Genomic DNA, 24,044 nt, shown 5'->3' with positions numbered 1-24,044 from the left:
AAGTTAGTGATGCTCAGTGTTTGGCAAGCCCTGAATTATTATCCAGTTAATGCTGCAGCACTGTGCGTTTCCAGCTGTGTTGCAGTGGCACGCAGACCTCAGCAGCTGTTGTGGAGCTCATCAGATAGCTGTTGAGCATCATCCCTGATTTGTCATAAACCTAAAGGTTCCTCTGGGAAAGGACGTTATCGCCTGCCACAGCCCAGCTCTACTGCAGCGATGTTCTGGCGCTGTCATTATGGGGACCGTGTTTGTATGAATTTCTCCCCTTTCTGCCTTTGCCTTTATTATTTTTCCTTTTTCAGGGGAATTGTGTTCAGATTATTCATAGCCTTGTGCTTCTAAATGACTTGTCTGGAAATGCACTTTGGTGTCTGCTTTAGGCCTACCTAGTTTCATTTCCGACAAACCCGTTGAGATTCTATTTTAAAAAATATTTAGACTCCTAACAATACCAAGAGGCACAGAATAGGACTTTTGAAAGTGCTCAGGCACCCTGTCCCTGTAAACAGGAATGGGGTTTGAGGTGGAGGTTGTGGGATGGACAAAAGCTGTGTTTTATGGAGGATTTTAGTGTTTGCCCTTATTCTGAGTAGGAACAAAACTAGAGAACTTCAAAACTGGAAAGGGGAGAGAAAAGGGGAGAGAAAAACATTGGATTTCATAGAAAAGCTTTGTGTTAAGAAACTTTTTTTTCAGATACATAATAAAGAAAAAGCTGAAGCAAGGCCATGTTTCAGAATATTTTAGACTTCTGGAAATTTTCCATGTCCAGTTTCACCATTGGCAGAACACTCTTCAAGTTTTCTTCCATTTTTCCTTTCAGACACAATTTCAGCAAAACTGATACGATTTCCCAAAATTGTTTTAGCTCAAGGGGAAAAGCTTTCAAAGATTTTCTGACCACTTCAGTCTTGGTGCAGTTGAAAACCCCTTTTAGGCATGCATGTGTTCCCTTTGCTTCCGAGAGACTTGAAAAATCCAGGCCATGGTCAGGTGCAGAAAGCGCTTTTGCAGATGCTAGCAATCACGGTTCCTTCCTGGTTCTGTTGGCCAGATTGCTTCATCTCTCTGTGCTTCACGTGTGCCGTGGTATAATGGGAACACTAATAAATCTTTCTTCTTTTTGGATTCTAAGATCGTCTTGGCAGAGCCTGAGTTATTGCAGGCCTAGTTTCAGAGTCCTGCTCTTTAACTCAGTCCATACCACCCCAGGCTTTTAGTATGGGAACTCCTTGTTCGAGTCACTGGTGGGTGGCCCTTATGCTTGTACGATGCAAATATTATGAAAAAGAGACATGGTAGTCACTGCTGGCCGTATCCTGATTTGGCTGTCTCTGGGAAACGCCTTGGCAATAGTATTTTTCCTTCCCTAAATTGCGCCATAGTCCTGAGAGACTTGCAAGGATCCATTTGAGGGACGACCAAGTATTAGTGACAGGTGAAAGCATCGGTGTGTTTTCACACCGAATTGCTCCTTTTGTGGTCCTGTTTCTTGTGAAACTTGCCAAGACAACATGATTGGGCCCCGAACATCCCAGTCCCTGGGCTCTATAAATATCCTGGGCAGACAGGGACAGTTGAAAAAGCAAACAGAGCACTTAAGCGGTAAGGACTTTTCTATTGGGCCTGCCAGGTTGGTGCAAGTCGTCACTGTGACTCTTTGTCACAAACAAGCTGCAAAAAATACTTTCAGCCGCCTGAGATAAAATGGACAGTGGTGGCGGCTTTTTGTTGGCTCAAAAATAGTGAGATGCTTTCAGGCCAAAAATATTCTTTCTGCTGCCAGTCCCCTGAAGACTTTTTTGGCCTGAAAGTTTATGTGTAACAGCTTATATATTAGTCCAATAAAGGATACACACGATCTACCTTGTCTCACTATCGGTCCATCATCAAAAATGTTGCTGCAGCGAATGGCGGGTCATATTTGATTTGTACCCAGTGTATTTTCGGGCTGCAAAACCATCCAGCTAGGGTAGATGTCTGTCTCGGTCAGATCGTCCTCTGCCTATTATTATATATGTTTGTATTAATGGCTAGCTATCCCATAGTGTTAGTCGATTTAAATATTGAAAACAAATCTCCTATTTCTCTGCCTTGGGGATAGGATTGATTTTTTCAGTCTCTTCAATGTATATAAATCTGCATCTGTTAGAGGTCTGTATTCTATAATGAGCCCAACATGCGAACTCAGTTTGCAAATTCATCTGAGAAATGCTAAAATTGGCACCTAGGTCTGCAAGTACTTATAATGTATTCAATGGTATAGTTGCCCTATTGCTTTGGAATTGCAGGTTTTTAGACTTAAGCCACTCGGGTCAAAGTCCTTCTGTCTCTTTATTGTTTACATCTTCATATTTCAGTGTCACCAGGATACGTTATTATGACCGTTGGATGCAAACAGCCTGTCGCTGAGGGTTTTTTTTAGTAACTCGGCAACGTTATCTAAAGCAAAGCAGACTCTTGAAAATTGGGACATACTGCAATACACAGGGACAATGAAAAGTATTTGTGGTACAGAATATTTCACACACATTTGCAATCTCTATTATATCTATCTCAATCAGAAGAGGAGTGGCCAAAGCAAAAACAAGTTTTGTTGCTGTTTAATGTTTCTGATAAAATTATTTGCAAAAATACCCTTTGGAATAGTGGAAGAGTTTGATACAATAACCTTAACAATGTTTACAGTGCTGCTTGTAAATATGTGTTTGGGGAGATATAAAATTGCAGATCATTGACCTTATAAGCTGTAGCATCATTTTCAGCGCTATTTAGGTGTGTCGACTGTATGAATATTTAGAATCTGTACAGTACATGTAGTAAAAATTTGCATGAAACTGTATCGATTTCAGGTGCAGAGGAAGCATTTCAGTGCAGTCTAGATGGGCTGCTGGAAGCATCTGTATTCCAAGGCAGGAGCAGCCAGAATCTGCCCAAAGGACCCCTTGTAGTCCTGATGTGAGCCGGTGCGAGGCTGCGAGAGGCACAGCCAGGAGGAAGCGGTGAAAGCCTGGGAGCTGTGGCTCCTGGGGCCGGCTCCTGGCTCTGCTGCCGACCCCAGTCTCATGTCTCCGCGGTGTATCGCAAAGGAGCCTTTCTGTGATGGACTCCATCAAACGCCCTAGCGCCTGCCGCGGGACACATGGGAGAGCTGCTCCCATGACTGTGGGCAGGGAGGTAGAAGTAGATAATACCTCTGATGCCACACTTGACATGAGTCCGGTGACAAGCATTTGACTGCTATGCTCTGGGCTCGGCTTTTTGGGGGTTGCAGAATTTGGCTGCCGTCCGCAGCACAAGGCTCAGCCCCTTCAGAGCAAGGGGTCGAGGGAGGAACTCATGTCCCTAGTGAGGGAGCAGGAGAGAGCGCAGGAGGAAAGCAAGGAAGTTTGGGACACGTTGCCGTGAGTTGCAGAAAAATGGCAGGAATGTCACAAAACTGATACTCAGTCTAGTGGTGAGACATTTATGACGAAGTGCCTCAGTGTATCCAGATCATTTTGAACATTTTGTTTCTTCAAGCCAATGTCAAGATCTTTTTGTATCCTGCAACCTGGAGCTCATTAAGTGCATGGTGCACAGAAAAATGCGTTTGCTTTTTAATAATGTAATACTGGGGAAAATAAACTCTTAATCCCACTTTGTGTTGGACACCTTTTGTATCCAAATTCAAGCCATTTAACGTACGTGTATTTGAATGTTCGTTCATATTTCTCGCTTTGCCTAGGTGTGGATTTGAAATTCAAGCTCTGCGCAAAAATCTTTCCCCATTACCACCACTTGGGTGAAGGTAAGAGACCAAAATGCATGAAGCGCAGTGCTCCATCCACCTGTCACAGCCTGAGAGATGGAAATGCCCCCTTACCGCCAGTGTTACAAACGTGTATTTCTCCAGAGGGAGATATTGAAGGATGCAGTGCGTTTAGGAGTTTGTTGTTGTCTGCTTCAAAGTGAGGAGAGAATCAATAATTTGTTAGTCTGTGAGCTGATGGCTTGTCTGAACGCCAGCTCTGGTGCCCTCAAGGATAAGCTGCCAAAGTGACTGAGGGAGCAAAGTCGGATGTAAATTCCCCAAGTCATTTTCCTTAAACGCTTCTATGGGAAACCTTTAGAGCCTCTCAGTAAGGGCAAAATCCTTCCAGGCTTAGTTCTTATTTGAGCAAAATTCCTTCTGAGGTCAGTCAATCTAATCCTGAAGCCTTATCGCTTGTTTACCTCCAGGGGATTTGAGCGTGGGGAGAAAGCAGAAGGAGGGTCTCAGGACAGGGCACGCTGGAAATATTTTCCTGGGAGGCTGCAAGAGGCCTGCCAGGTTTAGGCCCTCTGGAAATGGGCACACACGTGAAAAGCGGGCTTGCCTTGGTAAAAGCAAACTTTGCTAAAGCCCGCTCCCTCAGCAGTCATAGAAATAGCAAGTAAGAGCTCATCTCTCCTTTGGAGGCTCTGCAGTGTCTGCCGGTGGCCCTGAGCTCCTCCCGTGTCTCCAAGGCGTTGTAGCTCGTGCTCCTGTGCAGACACTTCAGAGGTGTTTTACAGTCGAGAACTTCCTTCTTTGACATCTTTGGGAGGAAAAAAGACCCAAACTGACACCCCCTCTTGTCTTTTTAATTGCAGCACAGTCCATCAAAGTGATAAGTAGTGTCAAACACAGGAGGAGGTGGGAGCTGACACCTTGGTTTCCGTTATCCTCACGCTGGGAAACAAGCTCCGTATTCACCCATTTGGTCTGGAGGAAAACGATGTTCCAGTGAGCTTTAGGGCAAGACTAAAAGTGGTTCCCAGCCCTGCTGGCCCTACGCGCTGTCCTAACGAAACCCCGTAAAAGGCCCCTCGTCCCTGCTTGCAAATTGTGGCATGCCAACGATGCCCTCGGTAGAGATCGCTCCTGCTTGTGGGTTTTCCCCTCCTCCTTTCACCCTGCAAATTGAAATGTGTCTTCTTTACAATGGACTCAGCTCTTATTAGCCCAAAATCATGCCTCTTTATTAATCTTCAAATAAGGCTAAACCAACTGAGTGAAACATGATTCGATAGGGCATATGGTATCATAAAAGTCACTGCGGGTGTCACACAGCTGTTTAAAATACAGGAATAGGATTGCTGGTTTTTGCTTTTTGGTTTGTGGGTTTTTTCTTTTTAGTAAAGAGATGGAAATCTTTCTTTTCTTCTCTTTTCTGCTTTCTGGTGAGTGACTTACAAACAGCCTGGGTAAAATTGGCTCTAGAAATTAAAGTTAGAAAAATATATAGACTGTTGCATTGTTTTTATGAATTCCAGTTCATGGTACAGGGGAGATTCCATTGTAAACTTTCATTAAAAATAAAAGGAGAACGTTAAAAATCCTACTGCTCATCCAGGAAAAGTAAAGCTTTGTCAAGCCAACTAACACTAAGCCATCTTGTACTTTCTTCCCTGCTGTTCATCTAAAGCATGTTTATTACATTCAGTAGGTTTCTACTTCTGGTAGTTTATATCTCCATGAGTTTAAGAGCCTTTGCCTAATTAAGACCAGAGAGATCTTCACCACACTGCCACAGTCCCACTAGAAGGATAATTTCCGAGTGTTTTGCTCTCTGGGGACATATGAGGACAAAATTAAAGATAAGTAAATAAGTGTGTATGTGTGTGTATACACATACATAAATTTAGATGTTTAGATTATATATATGTATGTATGTACGTATATGTACGTATGTTAAAAAAAGTCTTAAAACTAAGTAGCTTCAGACTGCAGAATCTGCGAACCGTAGCACAGTCTTCTAGGTGGGTCTCTGGTTGCATCATAAGCTATTTGCAAATTAATCATGGAAGAAATTTAAAAGGTTTGATACTAGGAGTGAGTAAGTGTGTGTATCTGTGTGCGTGTGTGTGCACGCATGCAGAACGTGGCTGAGAGGGATGCCTGTTTTTAAACTCATCAGACAAGTTTTATTACTTCTGTCTGTTGATACTGTTTTTGAAATATGATGGGCTGATTCTATTAAGGTAGCTCAGAAATGTCTTTCCACATTGGCTTTTGGGTCCCTGTTCTCATACTCGGTTGCTTCTTGATTCCCTTCCGAATCTGCTCGCCTCGGCATTTGCTGCGTTTGCTAACACAGAGGCATTGAGAAATGGATTGTTACCCACCCGTTTGCTGTAACAGAAGGTGATTCTTGGTCTGGATCCAGAGAAAGATATTCAGAGAAAAAATACATTGAAGGAAAGGATTGTATCAAAATTGCATGTGAAAATGAGAAGGTAATATGCATGTAAAAGAGTATATCAGAGATACAAAGATATAGAAATGAGGGGAGAGGTATTCAGCTGAAATTTGCAACTGCGTTAACCTTACTGATGTTGAACAATGTCTGACTCCACAATAAATCCTAGAAACTGAAGTTCAAGATTCAGATTCAGGAAAACATACAAGTTTGTAATTTCGTCCCTCTCTGGCAGCGTGATTGAATGCCTGTTGCATCTCTGTGAATGTGGTTGCCAGCTCTTATGAGGCTTAGGAGAGCACCAAAATCCCACAGATTTGTAATGGCAAGTAGTTCCACGTATAGACATTTGTGGTGCCACAGGAAGAGTCTGGTTTCTGAACCAGAGCCTTCAGCAAACTCATCCTGAATATGGGGCAAAATGGAAGCAGTCAGGAAAAGCGAGATTTGTTCGTGGAAGTTTTTGAGAAGAACAAAATAATTCATACCACCTGAAGTCTGAAACACAGCTTTGTCAGGATAACAGAATTTACAAATCACTTATGCTGGTGCTAAAATCACGCCTATAGTAGTATCCACCAAGATAAGGCTCTTACTTTCAGAAAATGGTCTCCAAAGCTAGATCACACCATTAAAGGAGATAAGAGAGTGGGAGTAAATTCAGCCAACCTCATCTGAAGAAAAGTTTAATGAGGAGGATGATCATCGTAAGGGTCATTTAATACCAGGAAGAGGAAATGACACGATACAAGTAGTAACCCAAAGAACAATGGATTCAATTTAATAAAGGGCAAATTCAGATTGGAAATGAGGCTAAACTTTTAGACGGTTAAGAGCAGACAGAAACGGGAGTCATTTGCTTAATGAGGTAGTTATGACAAATGAGGTAAAAAAGTTCTGGTTTCCAAATTTTGCAGATACGGAGTTGAATCTTTCCAACTCAACACAGGGGGTTGGCTCAGGGAAGCCAGTGGTGCTATATCAGCCTTGTCCATCATGATTATTGGGTTAATAATCTGCATTGGAATAAAGGCACTACAGGAGCCTCATTAGATGTTGAGATTCTTTCATCTTTCACAGTGGAGGAGGAAATTAGGTTTTTGGTAGCTTTACAAAAAGAAGCAAAACATTAAGTGTGCTGTGGTTTTCCTAGCTGAGATTTAAAGCCCACATGGAGATTTACAGGCTCACAGCATTTGTGCCTGTTCAGAACCATGCTACGCTATAGGTTGACAAAGTCCACAGGTCTGGTTCTGCTTTCCTGAAAGACCCTGGTGGGGATTTCTCCTAGGATTGTATGGGACTTTTCCCAGGATTGTATGCAAAGTGCTGTATTGCAGAGACAACTGGACACCCTAGAGGTATCTGTTGAAAATCCTGCTCTTCCATTCTAACTGTTCCCTTGAAGCATGGCTGGCCTGACGGCTATTCATGATGACGCGGTTGACCTTAATTAACCACCTACAAGTCTCGCTGTACCAAATGCGCTCTTTTCCTGCATGCTAACGACTTCTTTAGGAGCATGTCTGAAAACAGTCTCGTTTCTGTGTTGTCATGAAGGCTCTGTGAAATGAAACTAAAAATGCAGAGTGCCAGAACTTCTCATCTGTGTAAAAGTGGACAAAGTATATGTTAACGTCCTGGAATCACTGAACAGTGCAATAGCTAGTACTGGTATTTGAATCAGTGATTCTAATATGATGAAGAAAAGTGATTAACAGAGATGGTTATCCCTTTGTGACACAGTTATACAGTTGATGTTCCTTGCCTTATTTTAAATATATTCTCAGTCACAAAGAGCCTAATTAATGAGGTTTCCAATTAACAGATAATGGTCACCAACTGGTAGTTTTTGCTATGGCTGGAGATGAAATGAAATGATGTGACTCAGTGCATGAAAATGGCAAGTTTTACAGCACGATTGATGATTTGATGATTACTGCATTTAAGTAACAGAATTCATGTAAGGATTCGAGCTGCTCAAAAATTAATATAATTTTTCCAGGACCCTGATAGTGATCAGGAAGTGTATGTAAAACTGTGATCTCATGCAATTTGGAAAGTTCACAGAATAATCTGATTGGCAGAGTTTGCTGGAGATCTAACTGTATGCTCAAAGAGAAAAAAATCTTGAAGGCGTGGGTCTCTGCCAGCAGCAATGGAAATGGAGAAGACAGTGGATTTTGTTCTGTAATTTATCTGAGATAAAGATGGGAGATGTCCCAAAGAGAAATAAAACAGTGTTGCTGCTTGCAAGGAAAGTACATCAGTCCAACTGTTAGCATTGGTTGTTATATGCAGCTATAGAGGTGTATATTGGAGTTGGACAATTAATTTTTTCTTGCAAAAACATTGCTTTCATAGAAATCTTGCTTTCAGATTCTCATTGGAAAAATTGAAAATCATCACTTTCCAGGCACCAGAACGTCTCAGATGGAAACCTGGTTTGTGGTCAAGTTTTTTCCCCCACGCAGACACCCCAGTTTGCAGAAGTTAGCCGTCTTTACTGGTGTGGATGCGAATCTACTTTTACAGGCTATCCTATTTCCTCCCTCGTTCGGCCACATCCCCTCCTGAATGTGGGAGCCCTCAGAGCTGCTGCCTCCTTTTTCCAGCTGTGGGTTTCTAAGTTTCGGTTTTTATTTCAGTTGTAAGTTCCTGAGCTACTCTAAGGGCTTATCATCCTCGCCACTCTCTCATCTTCTCTACTCTTTGCAGTTAAGCCGAAAATTAGAAATAAAGTGTTTGAGATTGCTCAATGAAAGCAATGGCAGAAGTTGCACCAGCAGTAAACGTTAAAGAGAGAGAAGCCGTAAAAACTGAGGAAAGTAAATGCAAGTTGTCAACAGTAAGTGCAGGCCACATTTTTCCAAAATAACTCATCTTTCTGGCTGGGGACAGAAGATGAAAATCTCAGATTTAATCCTTCTCTCTTATTAATTGCTGAAGCTGTTGAATAATAACCTCTAAAATCTCTACTAGTAAGAGCTGTGCCAGGACCCTAGTAAAGGTAGTGGTCCCTGGATGTCCTGTGGGAATATTTTTTTGAACTATATAGCGCATTACCAGCGTTCATCAAATAATACGTAGCTTTTACTGCACTAAGCTACGTAACCAGGGAAGTTCAGATGTCAGCAAGAGGTCAGAGGAAATGATCTGTTGGTTATATAATAGCGCTAGTAGATGCTGTTATTAAGCCCCCAGAGCGTGTGCGGGCTGTGCTGCTGAGATGTAAGCATGGAGCTTTTAGCATTTGTTGGGATATTTTATACAGCTAAGGCAGGCTGGTGACAGGTATTATTAGAAAGTAGAGTTGGCTGGGAATTTTCTTGTGGTTGCAGGTCACTAGGTAGATACAGATATATACGTCTCTCTGAATAGCCAGCAACTTTGTGGTGTGGACTTTTGGCTGGGAAGTGAAAGCTCCGTGTTAGAGGCGCTGGCTGAATTCGGCAGCGTTCAGGCGATTTCAGCTTCCGGCGGGAGGGGGAGTTGGGCCGTTGGGCTGTTCCTTGGGGTTCAGATGTCAGCTTGGATTTCCCTGAAAGGTCTCATTTTTATCCTGGTGTAAAATGGGAGAAGCTTTATGGGATGAGAAAACTGTTTCCTGTGTTGCTAAACTACGGACTTATTTCCAATATCTTCATTCCTTTAAGTAGGTGTCAGTAGCCTTTTTTTTTCTTGGTTAGATACCACAGCCTAATTCCTGTCTCTGCTCTGGTGCCGTAGTTGAGCAGAGCAGTTCATCACCCAGGGAAAATAAGTCCTTCTTTATAACTGTTTCTCTTCATTTTGTCTTGGCTCGTCGGTGCCTGGCAGATTGTCCATCCCTTAGGCTGTTTCCCGTCAGCCCGCTGCGGAGAGCGGTCACTAGCTGTGCGTGCAGCGCTGGCGTGGGGACGCGCTCCTTCTCCAAAGCTTTGCTCGCTCTTTCTTGAGTTTCTTTGAACTTTATGTTCCTTCGTATATTCTTAAGACTTGTAATTACCATCGGACTGGACTGACCTGAAGTGGCATTGTAACTGCGCCTGACACTTCTGTTTGGAAAAGCATTTATGAAGTTGGCATTTGTATCTCATTTTGTTAAATTTACTTGTACCGTTTAGAACAATTTTAGGAGATTTATAATTGCTTGTTTTGTAATACAGCCAGAAAGAATTAAGTAAACGCTTTAAAAGTAATCTCTCTTTTCTCCAGCTGAAGAAACACTGTCATGTTTTCATATATCATCTTATTTAGGGTCAAAGTTTGCCTTCCATCTGCCCTTGATAGACATAGGTAGCTTGCGTAGACAGCGTAGCTTCGTTACGATGGATTTCATGCAACTAAAGGAAGTATATTTTCAGGAAAAATGACTACTAGCCGATTGCAATTAAAACTGTGACTGAGTTGATACTGGAGATCAATAGCTACTAGCTTTGGATATTTGCTGGGTAGGCAGAAACTCGGAAAACAGTGGATTCTGCGAACAGAGATATGGAGGAAAGACGGCTTTCTGTTTAAGCCTCTGCGTTGGGGCTCAGAAACCTCGCTTCACTTCATTTTCTGGCTGCCCCGCAGGATGCCTCTGTAGTCTCGGGGATGATTACAAACTTTTTACAGTATGTTTGTATTGTGCCTAATGTCCTGGAGCCCTTATTTTAGTTGGGGTTCATGAAATTCTGGCCTACCAAATAATATTTACTCATTAGCCTCTCCGAGAAAGTAAACAAATGTTCTTTGCAAGGACCAAGCTAAGTCATGTTTAGGCTGAGTAGGGATTCTGCGTCGTGGGCGCTGATGGATGGAAAGGAAGGCCTTGGAGATGATGATTATATCAGACGAGACACTCAGACCAGGCATGGGATCATTTAAGCTGTTTAGAAAAATGCTGGGAGGGAAGGAGAGGAGATGGTGACCGTGAAGGCTGCGAGCTGTTTCCCCGAGATTGTAGTCCCATAGCTCAAGGAAGAGGAAGGATCTGACAGACGGAGAGAGCCCTCCTCCAAGAGGACATTATAACTTCATTATTATGTCCAGCCAAGTGCAGGCACGCTTTTTTCTTTTTTTGTAATGAAGAAAAAGCTGCTTTTTTTTTTAGATAAATCATCCACAGGCAAACTTATGAGAAAAATAGAAGGAAGAAGGCCAAGGAGGCATGCCAGAGAAGGAAGCCGCCTGAGCAGCAGGGATTTGGAGCAGCCTGCAGCGGGTCTGCCTCCGGGAGGGAGGTTCACATCTCTAACTGCTGCCTGGGTTACCGTGCGGGAAGTGGGGCTTGGACCGCTACTGGGACATTTGTCTTGGACTTGGCCTCGGGGCTGGGGAGTTAGCGAGGGAACGACACACTTCTCCGGTGTGCTGAAACACGGTGCTTTCAAATTGCTCAGTGCAAGTGGTTTTGGTCTCTGATCATGTCATTCCTCCTGCTCCAACGATGAGAAGATGTGTCAAGTAGTTAAAGCACAAATCTGGGAGCTGGAAGACTTGGCCACTGTTTCCGAGGCTGCTATATCCTATTTGTGATTTTGGACAAAGCAAAGAAGCCCTGAATTTAGACGCAGGGTTTTCCAAATGGCTCAGCACTCTCTTACCTCTGCTGTCATTGGCCTTGAGGGGAATTTTCCCCTTTACTTTGTTGGGATCTTGTATTTCCAACTATATGTGAAGTAGGTAGGTTTCTGTAATCATTTGGATACAAAAAATGTGTCTGCTGCAGTGCAGGAACTGATGCAACTTCTGCAGATGCTACTTAGTGGATGGAGAAAGTGTATTTTAACTAAAAATTTAAGGTCAAATTCAGGCCCAGTTCAAATCTGGAGTGATGCTGTTGGCGTCTTTAGCTGGAGTTCGTTGTTACGGTAATACGACTGCTTCACAATCACTTGGTACAGCTGCAGGGGACTGCAGTATGGGCAGGGGAGCGGCGAATCGAAGCTGATTAATTTGGTCCTAGAATATATATCCCATAGTAAGTAAATAGCATTGCAAGGGCTTAACTTTGCAATATCCTTTTTCCAGTGTAACATTACAAGAAGGTATTAGTAAACCATTTACAGTTTGTGCCCAGTTTGTGCTGTCTGAAGCTAGGAAAAATTTCCGCTTTGGAAAAGATGAAGCTTCTATTTGGAGCAAAGCAAAGCATTTTTCAAATTCCTTATGGAAAATGAATTTTTGTTTTTAATACGAAAAAAAGTTTCAATCTGTTTTTGTAGAAGAATGGAGCACAACACGGGGTTTGCCAGAATAATGAATCTGGTCCCATCATGGTGATTCATTTCCCTGTGGACTCTCCGGCAAAGAGATATGGGTCAGATAGACTGGTTCCAGTATTGATCCTGCAGGCAGCTCCCAGCCCGGGAGTCCTCAGAACACGAGGAGGCATGAAGGAGGCTGAAGAAGTGATCTGGTGGTGCCATTTGCAGAGAACAAGCTGCAGAGGGGTGTTTGATAAGCCCCAGGTTTGCCAGATATGCTGTTCATTTGCATTTGACATGCTGAGCATAGGTTTGGCCATCTGACAAGCCAGGATGGGACCATACAGCCCTTCTGCTGGAAGAAGATACACAGCTGGAGGGACTGAGGGACGCTTTCCATAAAGGAAAGGGAATAGCTGGGTGCTCCTTGGGCTCGGGGCTGGTCCCTCCTGTACCGTGGGGAGTCTGGAAGCAGAGGAGCCTTGTCTTAGTTTAGCGCTGCTTGACTGCGTATCGGGGATCCTGGAAGCCCTGGGAACTTAGTCTTAAACCTCCCTTGGGCATCCAGGGCCTTGTTTTGTGGCGTGGCTCCTGCAAGCCCGGGGTTGTTGACCCGGAGCCGCCAGCAGAGCGAGCCGGCGGGGAGCGCGTGGGCTGCTCGTAGGGACCGCTAGGCTCCCTCACACCTCTCCATCTTTTTTACAGACCTGGCAAAACCGAAAGAGCAAATGTGTCAATATAAGCAAATCAATCTTTTACTGACCAAAGCGAGTTGTGCTGGAAATTTTCTGGGCTAATCTACTCACTGTATCACGGGTCTGGTTTAAAACCAGTGCAAAGAGTTAACCTCTGCTCAGCGAGTTGTACTTCTCTGAACTTTAATGCCCAGCATGGTATGCGGCAGCCGTAGTCCGCGGAGGAGGAACATGCATTTCCTTTGACTAAGGATGTTTGCAGTTATCTCCTGTCTCCCCTTGCCCTCTTTTCATATTCAGGTGCATATTTTCAACACTAATGAGAATCACAACTATATACTAAAAGGATCCTCTGCCCCTTAAAATGTCTCTTGGAACAGCCAAAGACAAAAACAAGTAGTGAACTAGAAAAGCTCCCTCTCTGCCTTTTGCTCAGCCAGTCACCTAAATTAACCTGTGTGTTACAGGACAACGAGCTGCCTGCTGTGGCCACGCGGGGTGCTTTGCCCTGGGATTCACACCTGTTGAAAGCCGAATCCAGCCCTAAAAGGTAGCTCCGGACAGTATCCCTGGCCCCGTCTCTGCATATATGCGTGCTTTGGGTGGCAGCCTTAATTTAGTAGTTGTGGCTGTTTGCAAAATGCACACTAATGAAAACAGCACCTTCCTCTGTGATGTTCTCAGTAGAAACGTTGTAAGAGCTGGGTGGGGGCTGGTGTCTGGGGGGGACAGGACCGTAAGCTGGGCTTCGTAGCTCCCCCCCAGCTACGCCACTGGCTCGCTGTGAAATCCTGTGCAAGTCACTCACCTTCTCTGGAGGTTGGGTTTTGCTTTTGCAAAGCGGGAACAATGATTCCTTTCAGCTGTGCCTCCATCGCAGGGACTGGACTGGGCTAACAGGCATTAATGCAGTCTTCGAGGAGCGGCAGCCCTGAAGTCACTCGAGGGAGTGTTTTGTGCTAGGAGAAGAATGGATCCATAAAATATTTAATCCACAATCTCTGGGTATAGATATTCTCCCACTTCTGCATTAAATACTCTTAGGGGTTTAGGGGGTTATTATGTCTTTCCCTCTTTTATCTCTTGTTCTCATCAAGAGGAGCTGCATTTTAGACCACAATAAAGCTTTTTAACCATACTTTTACCAGATACAGTTATTAGGAAAACTTCAGCATGTTTTTTTTTAATAGTGACCCCATTCTCACTTTCTGAACTATCTTGATTTTTTTTTTAAAGGGAAGCAATAATGAATTTCCATATGGGCTATACCTTGTAAAAAGATTATCTCCATTTATTCTTTTTATAAAGTTTTCAGAAGGGAAGGCACTGTCCCAATACACAGAAGCAATTTTTCTTTTCAATGGATCCTGTGACTCAAATCTAAACCTTTGCTCTCAGAGGAACACTTTTCAAATGTTTACTTACTGCTTGATTCCTGATAGGCAGTCTGGAAAAAAATCAGATGAGGTGTTGCTCCTGAAAGTTATACTACTTTATATTGCTTGAAAGGCAGAGATTGAACTGATTTGTTTAGCAGCTTGCCTTGTCTCAACTAGGGGAAAGAGTTCCTTTGTATCTCAGGCTTTTATCAACAGTCCAGTAAAAGTGTTTATATATATACATAAAAAAATCATACAGCATTTATGTAAAGCCTTTCATCTTGATGGATCCAAAGTAGTTGACAAATATGTCAGATAATTTGTCAACTACTTTGCTCAATAGTTATCTCTTGCTGCAGCACAAAAGTGGTGGCATTTCTACGCTGTGTAAAATTATTCCTGCAGCTAATAATTTATTAATCACCATAGTTGTAACGCATGGATTACAAAATTCTAAACTAAGATTTTTATATTTCTTTTCCTGATCATCTAAGGGGAGTTAATTAAATACGAAGCAACCATCCTGTTCTGCCGGGGTCAGGGAGGAACTGGCGCACAAGGCATGCTGAGCAGGAGCGGATCAGCACTGCATGGTTATGGTGCGTAATTGGAGGAAAAAAAAAAAAGAGGAATAATACAACACTGATGACAAAACCAGGGTCACAGAAAGATCCCCTTTGAACAGTCACTTGGTGACAAATTGCTGTTCGGCAGCCCAGCTGGGACAGATTGTGCTTTGTATGGGCGAAAACCGCATGAGCTGATGGGGACACCAGCCCCTCTCTGATACCTCCTTGCCCATGCCGGGCTCAGAGAGCAGCGCCTGGGCCGAGCGTGGGTTGTCCTCCTGGGGCTGGCGGTGTCCTCGCAGCGGTTTGCCTTCTACCTCTCTGGTGTCACCGTAACCTTCCCTGGCCTGTGCTTCCATAAGAGCCGGATATATGAGCAGCGTTTGCCGCTTCTGGAAGGGCTCCGTATTCCCATGTGGCACAGCCACAGTGACGTCTGTAAGGCTGGGTCGCAGCATCCTCTTGGCTGCTGGACCTTTTCCTCGCGCAAGTCACTGGCTACCTCCTGAGGAAACATGGTGCAAAGTGACTAAGGGTTTCATGATGGGATCCATAGCATGAGTGTGTTAATGGAGTCAAGTGTTATTTATTGGCTCCAGCGTATTTCACTGCGCCCTTGGCGCGTTCCCGCTTCCTGTATGAAATTTGGCTGGAGGAGTCAGAGCTGCAAGACATCATCCCAAACTCCAGCTGGGACACATAACTTGGCTGCATGACACTCTCCCCTCTTGCCCCCCTTAGCTGCTTCCCATGTTAAATAGCTTCTCAGGACTCGGAGGGGAAGGGGGAGATAATCTCCAGGCCAATGATTCTGATAAGTTGAAAAATTGTATAAATAAATTAGCTGCGATTAATCATGAGAAATTGTCACTTTTCCCACTTGCCTGGAAGTTCTGGACGGCTGAAATGACAGTGCTTGTCTTGCTGCTGGGGGGCCGGGATGCAGAGGATGAATGCTGAGAGTGGGGATTTATCTGACACATATTTTCAGATTAAAAAAAAAAGTGTGATTTATTTTCTTTTGCTGCAGCCTGCTCCCAATTTTCAGTTTACATTAATAACTATGGGAACAGCAGTTCTTATTGCCATATACTTTAGCCATTAACACCGTGTCTGGTTTGACAGTACATCTCTCTTGTTTTTTTTTTATTCCCTTGCGTTCATAAAATATGTATCAACCTTCCTTTTTAATCTCCTTTGGCAGGTCCAGCTAGTTAATTTGTGCCTTTCCTTCTTTAAAATTTGATTTTTCTAACATCATATACTTATCAGAAGAAACAAAATAACTCACTATTAAAAATTGCCTTTATTTTTTGGAACTTGTTTGAATTCATATTAAATGGAATTATTTCTCCAAGAGCCCCTAATAAGTTTCTCCCCAAAATGTTTGCATCATTGATATTTTAATTGCTGCAATAATCAGTTTTGTGAATAAGAGGTCCTTCCCGTAGCTCAGTAAATCCATACTGACTGAGTAAAGCATGTCTGTGATTTATGTGCAGATAAACAGCTTTGGTTCCTATCCAATCACTTCATCAGTTTTAATTCGGCTGCCTAATCAGTAGCAAACAGGAGGGTTGTTTTTTTGTTGTTTTTTGCTTTGTTTTGTTTTTAATAGGGTTGTGGGTTTTTTTAATGCAGGCCTTGGCATGTTCCCCAGAATGGCACAGATAACTCCCCATTTCTCATCATGTTAGTGTCAAAGTCAGCTCTAACTTTCTGAAAGAGTTTATAAGAAGGGGATGAGATGCCAAGACCTGCCTTTAGGCTTTGGCTGGTAGCTAAGGAACCACACAGATATGCAGGCTGAAAAACAAGTCTGCTCTTATCTCATGTTCTATAAAGGACATCCCTCAGATTCCTGAGAAACGTGGAGAAGCTCGTGTGGAAGCAAACTTTATTTTCCGTGTGTGTTTAGCGGTTGCTGACTTCAAAATTATTGCCGCAGCAGTGGTGTTGCTGTGTTCTTCATAGGCTAAAGTTCTTAGCGGAGTGCCGGAGGAGCCGGTGGCTGTGGGCACGCAGGGCAGGAGCCGAGCGCGGGGCTCCTGCTCCCTGGGCTTCCCCGCCGCGCCGGGCAGGAAGGATGGACACCAGCACCCAGTGGGGACCAGCGGCACCCGGCCCCGCGGCCTCTGCTGGCTGGGGAGGGCGTGGGGCTCTGGGCTCGCTGCCCTCCTCTCCTCTCCTGCCCTGGACGCTGGAGGGTGAACGTTTGGTGCATGAAGTAAGCGGTGGAGCAGGAGATGGGGCAAGTGCTGCTCTGCGAGGGAGCTGCTCCCGCTACAGCTCCGGGCAGCTGGGGGGGGCAGGAGCGATATAGCCCCCTCTCACCTTTGCGTCTCCAGCCTGTAGGCTGCTGTTACACATCAGCTGTGTGCGCAGTGCTGTAAAGGCCGAGGTGATACAGATTCCCCCAGACTGAGGCGCTGCTAACTTAAGGCTCAGATCCGGAGATCCTGACCTCATTTTTATCTGTCATAACCCAAGCAAAGACTTATTAATGTTAAAACATTGAACCATTTGTATTATTATCTGTTAGTGCCATGTGGCCAGAGGTGAAGTGTTCTCTGATTTATAAGCAGCCTCTGCAGGATTACAAAGAATAACTCCATTTGGTCATCTGATCTAGGGCAAGCAATACCAGCTGTCATATTAAAGCTTACCTAAAGAGCTTAGCTTGGGTTGAAGAGTAAACCATGGCTGTGTGTCTCCGCTTCATAGCAGCCCTTGCTACATAAGTAAGTGGCAAGTTTGGGAAAGTTCTGCTAGGCTGGGAAGCCACCACTGGACCATTTAGGAGATGTGTTAAGTTGGAAGAAGAAGACATTGACATTGCTACTGTATCTTGGGGGTTTATATTATAACCCAGATATGATACAAAACACCCTTTTTTTTCCATTTCAGGTGAAACACCCACAGGTTCATATTTCACTGTTACCAAGACAAAAAAGTCTTGGGGAAAACCCAAGCAGAGCTGCTAAATTCAAACCTTTTGGCTCAGCTGTAATTCCTTGCACACACCCATAGCTGTAGGGGCTTTAAATAGAGCTTTGAATCATCATGAAATTTAGAGAATTAGGCTGGGCTGGAGGGAAGGGCAGCAGACTGGATTTGAGGCACTTTGGGATCAGTTCGCAGTGCAGATGTGCATATCCCGAGGGACCTTGGGCGAGGTGTGTAATCTATCGGCGGTGCTGGTTTTTTTTTTTTTATTTTGCAAACGGGTATTAACACCTCCCTGCCGTGGACTGGGGATGAAATGAGGATAAAACCCATTATTAAAGAAAATGCATGCAGATCCTGTGGTGGTTCTGGAGTCGTTCCACCTTCCCTACGGCAGTCCCCGAGCTTTGGGTCTGTGGTGATCAAAGATGTTTGGTCTTTCAATTTTAGAAGTCCCTGCTTCGATCCAAGGTGTGTTGGCTAAGACAGTGTGTCTCCCACTGGCGTGGATTTGGAGGAGCGTATGGAGAGGGCAGTTTGGTCCTTATATTGTGCTGTTGTGCCACTTTTTTTTTACTGCTGACAGCACTATGGAGGAACCAGCAGGCTTGGGATTTTCCTGGCCTTGATTGAACACAGTCTATAGGTCTAGTTCTTTTAACCTGAACACAAGGTTTGAACACCCCATTCCGGTTAAAATTAATGTGAAAAGAGCATCCAGAGTCCTGAAAAATGAAGACAATCCCATCTGTCTATCTGCTTCTTTAATGGAGAGATAGGAATGGTTTCATGCTGTAACCTGAGAGGGAATTCAAACATCTGACAAGTAATTTCAGGAGAACATTCAGTTTCTTGCAGATCAAAGGGTGGGTTTAGGGAATCCTGTATTTTCTGGCCAGAGGGGAGCTGTTATGTTTAGAGAATTTGGCAGTTTGCACACCAAAAGTGTTGATCAAACCCAAGAGTTTCTGCTGACCGATGGCCTGCTTTTCAGAAGGGAATGCCAATCCTGATCGGGAGGTTTGAGCTAACAAATATATTTTATGTTCTTACAACCTGGTATGTTGGGCTCTGAGCAGCCACTTGGGGTATCACCGGAAAAGCATTTCCACTGTTGTCATTTTAAAGAGCAAGAGCCAACTGGTAGTAGAGACTTAGTCCTTTAGTGAGGTGATCTGTCACCTCCAGGGTCCCCTTGGGTTTCCTGCAGTTGGCATTCAGCCCTGGCAGCCAAGGAAATTTTCACATCTTCATCCCTCTCCTATGATTTCTTCCACAAAGGAAGACCAATAGGAAAAGGAGGGAAATGTAAGGGTGTTTATGAGTGTTACAATCTTAAAATGTTGCAAGAAGGGAGTGTGGGAGCATTTTCTGGATTATGGAAATGTGATGAATGAGGCTTCCTGTAGAAAACAATTGCTTCAGTCCTCTCAGCAAGCGGGATGACTGGTTCCTCTGTTACTGCAGTTTGCTTTTTTTCAGAGGTTGCTACAATTATTGCGACTTTTTCTCCTTTTGCAAGATCCACACTATTTAGAAGCCTGTGTTCAAGGAAGAATTACCAGGACTGTGAGAGGACGGCCTGCGGCTGGAGCCTGTTACCCTGTCCTTGAGAGGGGCACCTTAACCCTTGGGAGCCTCTGGCATGATAGAGGCTTTTGGCAGATCAGATTTGAGCTTCCCTGGAAAAAACATTTTGTCGTTTTTGTGTCTCCGTTCCCTGTCTGTAATGTAGGGTTGATAGCATGTGCTACTTCTCAGGAGTGCAGGGAGGATAAACCCATCTGGTTTGTGAACGCGCAGACATTACTCTAATGGAGGCCATGTAAATAACTAGATAAATGATTCAGTGAGATCATCTGTCGAGCGTAATAGGTAGCAGGGTCAGACTCTCTTTCACAGTGAATCATTTCTTACTGGCTGACTGGGAATTGTGCTCACCAGCCTTTGTGCAGAAGCATCCTCCGATTTTTGCTGTCTCTGTCTTTTCCCTGCCTACGCATTTAGCTGCTTGATCTCTAGCCTGCGAGGTGCAGGGAACAGAAACGACCATGTCCAATGTCTGTACAGTGCTTAGCACAAAGAGTTCAGGCAGGTGGTAGGCCTCTGAGTGCTGCCATAATATAATGTTAAAGAATAATTTATTAGAAAATAATCTAGAATTTATCATAATTTATTATAAGTTTTGCCTGTTTACTTTCATCAAGTTGTGATGGAGGTGTGGGTTTGGGGTAAGACAGACGCGTGAAAACAGCCTTTGAGGTGTGGGTTTCTTGAGCAGATTTGTTCATTTGGTGCTTTGCTTTGTCATCAGTGCCCTCAGTGTTTCGAAGAGTGGGGATGTGGGCTCATAGCTGGCGTGCCCGCCGTCTGCCCTGCCTGGCTTGCTGTGAGACCTGGGGCAAGTCGTGTAGGCTGTGTTGACACCTCTTCATTTGGCTGCAGCTCCTGGATTGACTTGAAGAGTTTAAATGGGTCTTTGCTAACCTGTATCCCTTTGACTACTCTTGTAAGTAGTTCTGTAGACAGAACGGAGGGCACAGTGAACTCCCGCAGTGGTGACTGATGGGACAAGGAGACAGGTGATGGAGACAGTCATCTTTCCAAGCAGGACGCTACAGTGGCGAAAAAGATGTGTGTTCACAGCCTCAGTTTCTTGTTGGTGCTGATCTTCTCCTTGGAAATTGGGACAAAAGCAATTCCTCGTGTCTCCTGGAGGATGAAGCATTCAGGATTGTGAAAAGTTCAGACAGGGCTGCACGATATCTAAGATAGATTGAGTGTGTTAAAATTTTTATTGTTTCTACAAACATTTGCTACTAGCAAATCTGTAGGCTAGGATTTTTGCAGAAAGCAAATATGAAGAAAAATGCTTTCAAGTTGAAGCAAGTTTTGAAGCAAACTTCAGCCGAGTTTTAAGGAAAATTTTTACACTGCTCTATGGTTAAATTTAAGTGATATGTTCTTTAAATTTTATTTCCCAAATAATCTCAAAATTTGACATTAAATTCTCTTCCTTGAGAGATGAGAAGATGTAGTTAGAAGTATCCACTTAAGATTCTTTTTCTGGTGTTTCCACAGCTTACTAAGGATTTTCCCTGGAGCAGGACTTTGAATATGACCCTTCAGTAATGCAGAGGCTGTAAGTATATAATATTATGTTTGCAACCCTTTTTTAACATCTATGTCTACACTCTTTCAGAGCTTTGCTAGAACTCATCTTTGCTAGATTCTACTTTGCAAAGAGCTTACAAGGAAGTGACTGGAAGATGAGATGGTTCTAAAATGGATAGTGCCATTTTAGACACTGCTTTATCAGCTTCATGTTGCCCTGTTTAAGTACTCCTATAATGGCTTGTTAAATCGGCAGGAGGAGAGCCCAAGACATCTGTCAGTATTGCTGGAAATGCCACAAGTAGACAAAAATAAAAATACCTCATTAGTACAGATGAGCAGTGCATAAAATGCAATGATACATTACCAAAAGCTGGCATGCAGTTGGTTCCCAGGCACAGAACAAAGGCCAAGAACCATATGTCGCTTTGTGATACCACTAATTAAAAAGACCTACTTTAAGCTGAATAAATGAAAGTAAGTGAGGGCTTGCTACCCTGATCATGTATTTGTTGGCCTTTGGTCACTTGGTGTCAGAGTTGGAGGTCCGAGGAGTCTTATCACATCTCAAATAGGCAAGGTTTTGCGTAATTCCTCGTTGTAGATGCTTGAAAAAAATACAATTTCCTTTTTTTTCCTCAGCTGTTCCCATCTTTTTTGTAGGTGAATTAGTGAGCTGTTAATTTTCGTAGCTCTTTTCTGAATTCTGCATTGTTTCTCCTAATCAGTTCTCTCAGATCTGTTCAATCTCCATTTAATTCAGTCAGCTACTCAACATCCAAACCATTTGTAATAAGGAGAGTGCTAATTTTTCCTTTTATTTCAATTGTAGCTGATGGCTTTCGGCAGGTGTTATCATATAACTCAATCACCAGCCATTGGAATTTGTAATTTAATCAATAAAGGAGGCCATTTTTCTCAAGGAGATCAAAAGAGAAAGAGCCCAAGGAAAATGCATGGCAAAAGGAGCGTGAAGAATAAAAAAGGGTGATAGGCACTGCAGTTCTGCACATAATAGCTGCACAGCCTGGTGGCTATATCTGCCTAGCAGGTGGCAAGCAAAAGAAATACCTATTATTTATTTACCTATAATATTCTAGAACACTGTTCTAGAATAAAGGAATGTAATGACTACACTCATGCACTTGTCTTGGAAAATCTAGAGGGGAAACCATACTTAAGTTGCTACGACATGTACCTTGTATCAACTCCTCTGGGGTGGATGGCTTTAGCAGCCCCTGTGTGTGAGCAGTAGTGTTCACATGCATAATTTGATGTCGAGAGGAACACCACGAGATGAAACTCTGCTGATCTTCCAGCCTTTCTGTTCACATCCTTTCATGACGTTGCAGTTGCTTTAGATAAGGGCAGAGGAGGGGGTAGCCGTGGTGTCAAGCCACTCCTTCAGATGTTCTCCCTGAACGGCTCAAGGCCTTGAAGCACAGTCATCTCCCTGGCCTCAGTAGGGGGTGGCCATGGCCTGTGCACAGCCCCACTCTGTCCCCCGCCTCCGTGTTTGCTTCTGCTGCTTCTGCCACCCCAAAGGAGGGGTGGTACTGCCCTGGGGTGGCAGGACTTGGCGTGGGCTGTCGGCCGTAACAAGGAGGCTGGGAAGGGGCAAGAGTGGGTGCGTGAGGGGCTGCCTGTTCGTTACCAGCTGCAAGAGCTCACTGGTTTCATGGCATGGCCCATTTAGGAAGTGCAGTGTTTAGAGGAGCATCTCTGCCGGTTCTGCTGCAGAACTGGATTTTGCCCCAAGGATGGAGATTTGTTTGTGCTCAGCCTCTGGAAGGCAACATGCCTTTTTTCATGCTGCCAAGAAGCTTAGAGCAAGCCTGGGGAGAGAGGTTGAATGCCCTGCTGGGGAAGCACTTGTGCTGGGTCACAGCTGGGAAGCCTTCCTTGGCTCCTTGACTTCAGGGGAAGGTTGCCTGAACAGGTCTCAAATATCAGGCCTCTGAAGAGTCACCCACGGTTTTGATGATAAAAAGCTGCTAAGTATTATGGTCTCAATTTGGCAAGGACTAGAGAACTCAAGATGAAAGCTATCAAAATTATTCATCCAGAAAATGTTAACATTTAAATTTACAATGAATTAGTTGGTCTTTAAAGGACATCAAGATGCTGATTTGTTTATGTCTGTCCCAAAGCGCCATTGCCAGCACTGTAACCATGTTTTCTACAAGTGAAATGTTGAGCCAGCCATAGAAACATGCATCTTGGGAGATTTTTTAGAACTTTTTTTTTTTAATTGAAGCAGGCACATCAGTAAAGAAGGGCTTAAGAATACAACATTTTGGGAAATTTTTAAAACAGTGTGTGGTATCTGTCTTGAAAATATTAGTTCTTCCCTTGAGTGCTACTGTAGATTGAGTATACATGTATTTAGAGAGTCTTTAGGTGTTTACTTTCAACCTGTGTTGCCAAACTTTTCTTGTGGTAAGCACAGAATTTTTTAAGACAATAAGACAATCAGCTGAAGAACTTTATAGTGAATAACCTTTAAAAAAAGAAAAAAAGCCCCCAACTGTCTACAGCAGAAGCAATCACTTAATTGCAGTAAGAGACTTACATGATAGTTTATTAAGTGCTCAACCTCATGAAGAATGTCTGGACAAGTGATGCAGTGAAATGTCTTTGTTCTCCTTGTCGCAGCCCTGTTGAATTCAAGTCCTACCCCTTTTTTGCACAGCTGTACCAGAAAGGAAAGTTTTGGCTGAGAAATATGTGAAGTGTGCCAATCAGACAGCTACAAAACCTTCTATGAAACTGCAGCTGGCCAACTTCTGACAAATCATTCCCTCTGCCCCTGGAAAATATCATAGAAGCCTTTTCTTGACTAGTGTGAACAATACTGTAAGCGATATTGGTACATTTTTTTCCCCATAAATCTATGTTTAAGTCTATTCCCCAACCTTTCAACATAAAGGATTACCAAACATGCACCATATGACTGCTT

The 24,044-nt window shown here is 43.7% G+C and overlaps 1 protein-coding gene across 4 annotated transcripts in view; it reads left to right on the top strand.

Annotated features, from left to right (window-relative positions):
* Positions 1 to 24,044, top strand: part of SEMA5B (semaphorin 5B) — a 278,169-nt gene that overhangs the window by 63,420 nt on the left and 190,705 nt on the right. For all 4 annotated transcript variants that reach the window (XM_067299307.1, XM_067299305.1, XM_013960654.2 and 1 more), the window contains exon 2: positions 21,053 to 21,113. The gene's annotated coding sequence lies outside the window, so the exon portion shown is untranslated. The remainder of the gene's footprint in view (positions 1 to 21,052; positions 21,114 to 24,044) is intronic.

Source organism: Apteryx mantelli, chromosome 6, assembly GCF_036417845.1.
Source record: "Apteryx mantelli isolate bAptMan1 chromosome 6, bAptMan1.hap1, whole genome shotgun sequence".
NCBI classification, from domain to species: domain Eukaryota; kingdom Metazoa; phylum Chordata; class Aves; order Apterygiformes; family Apterygidae; genus Apteryx; species Apteryx mantelli.
Note: the sequence above shows the minus strand (reverse complement) of the source record. Positions and strands in the feature narration are given on the sequence as shown.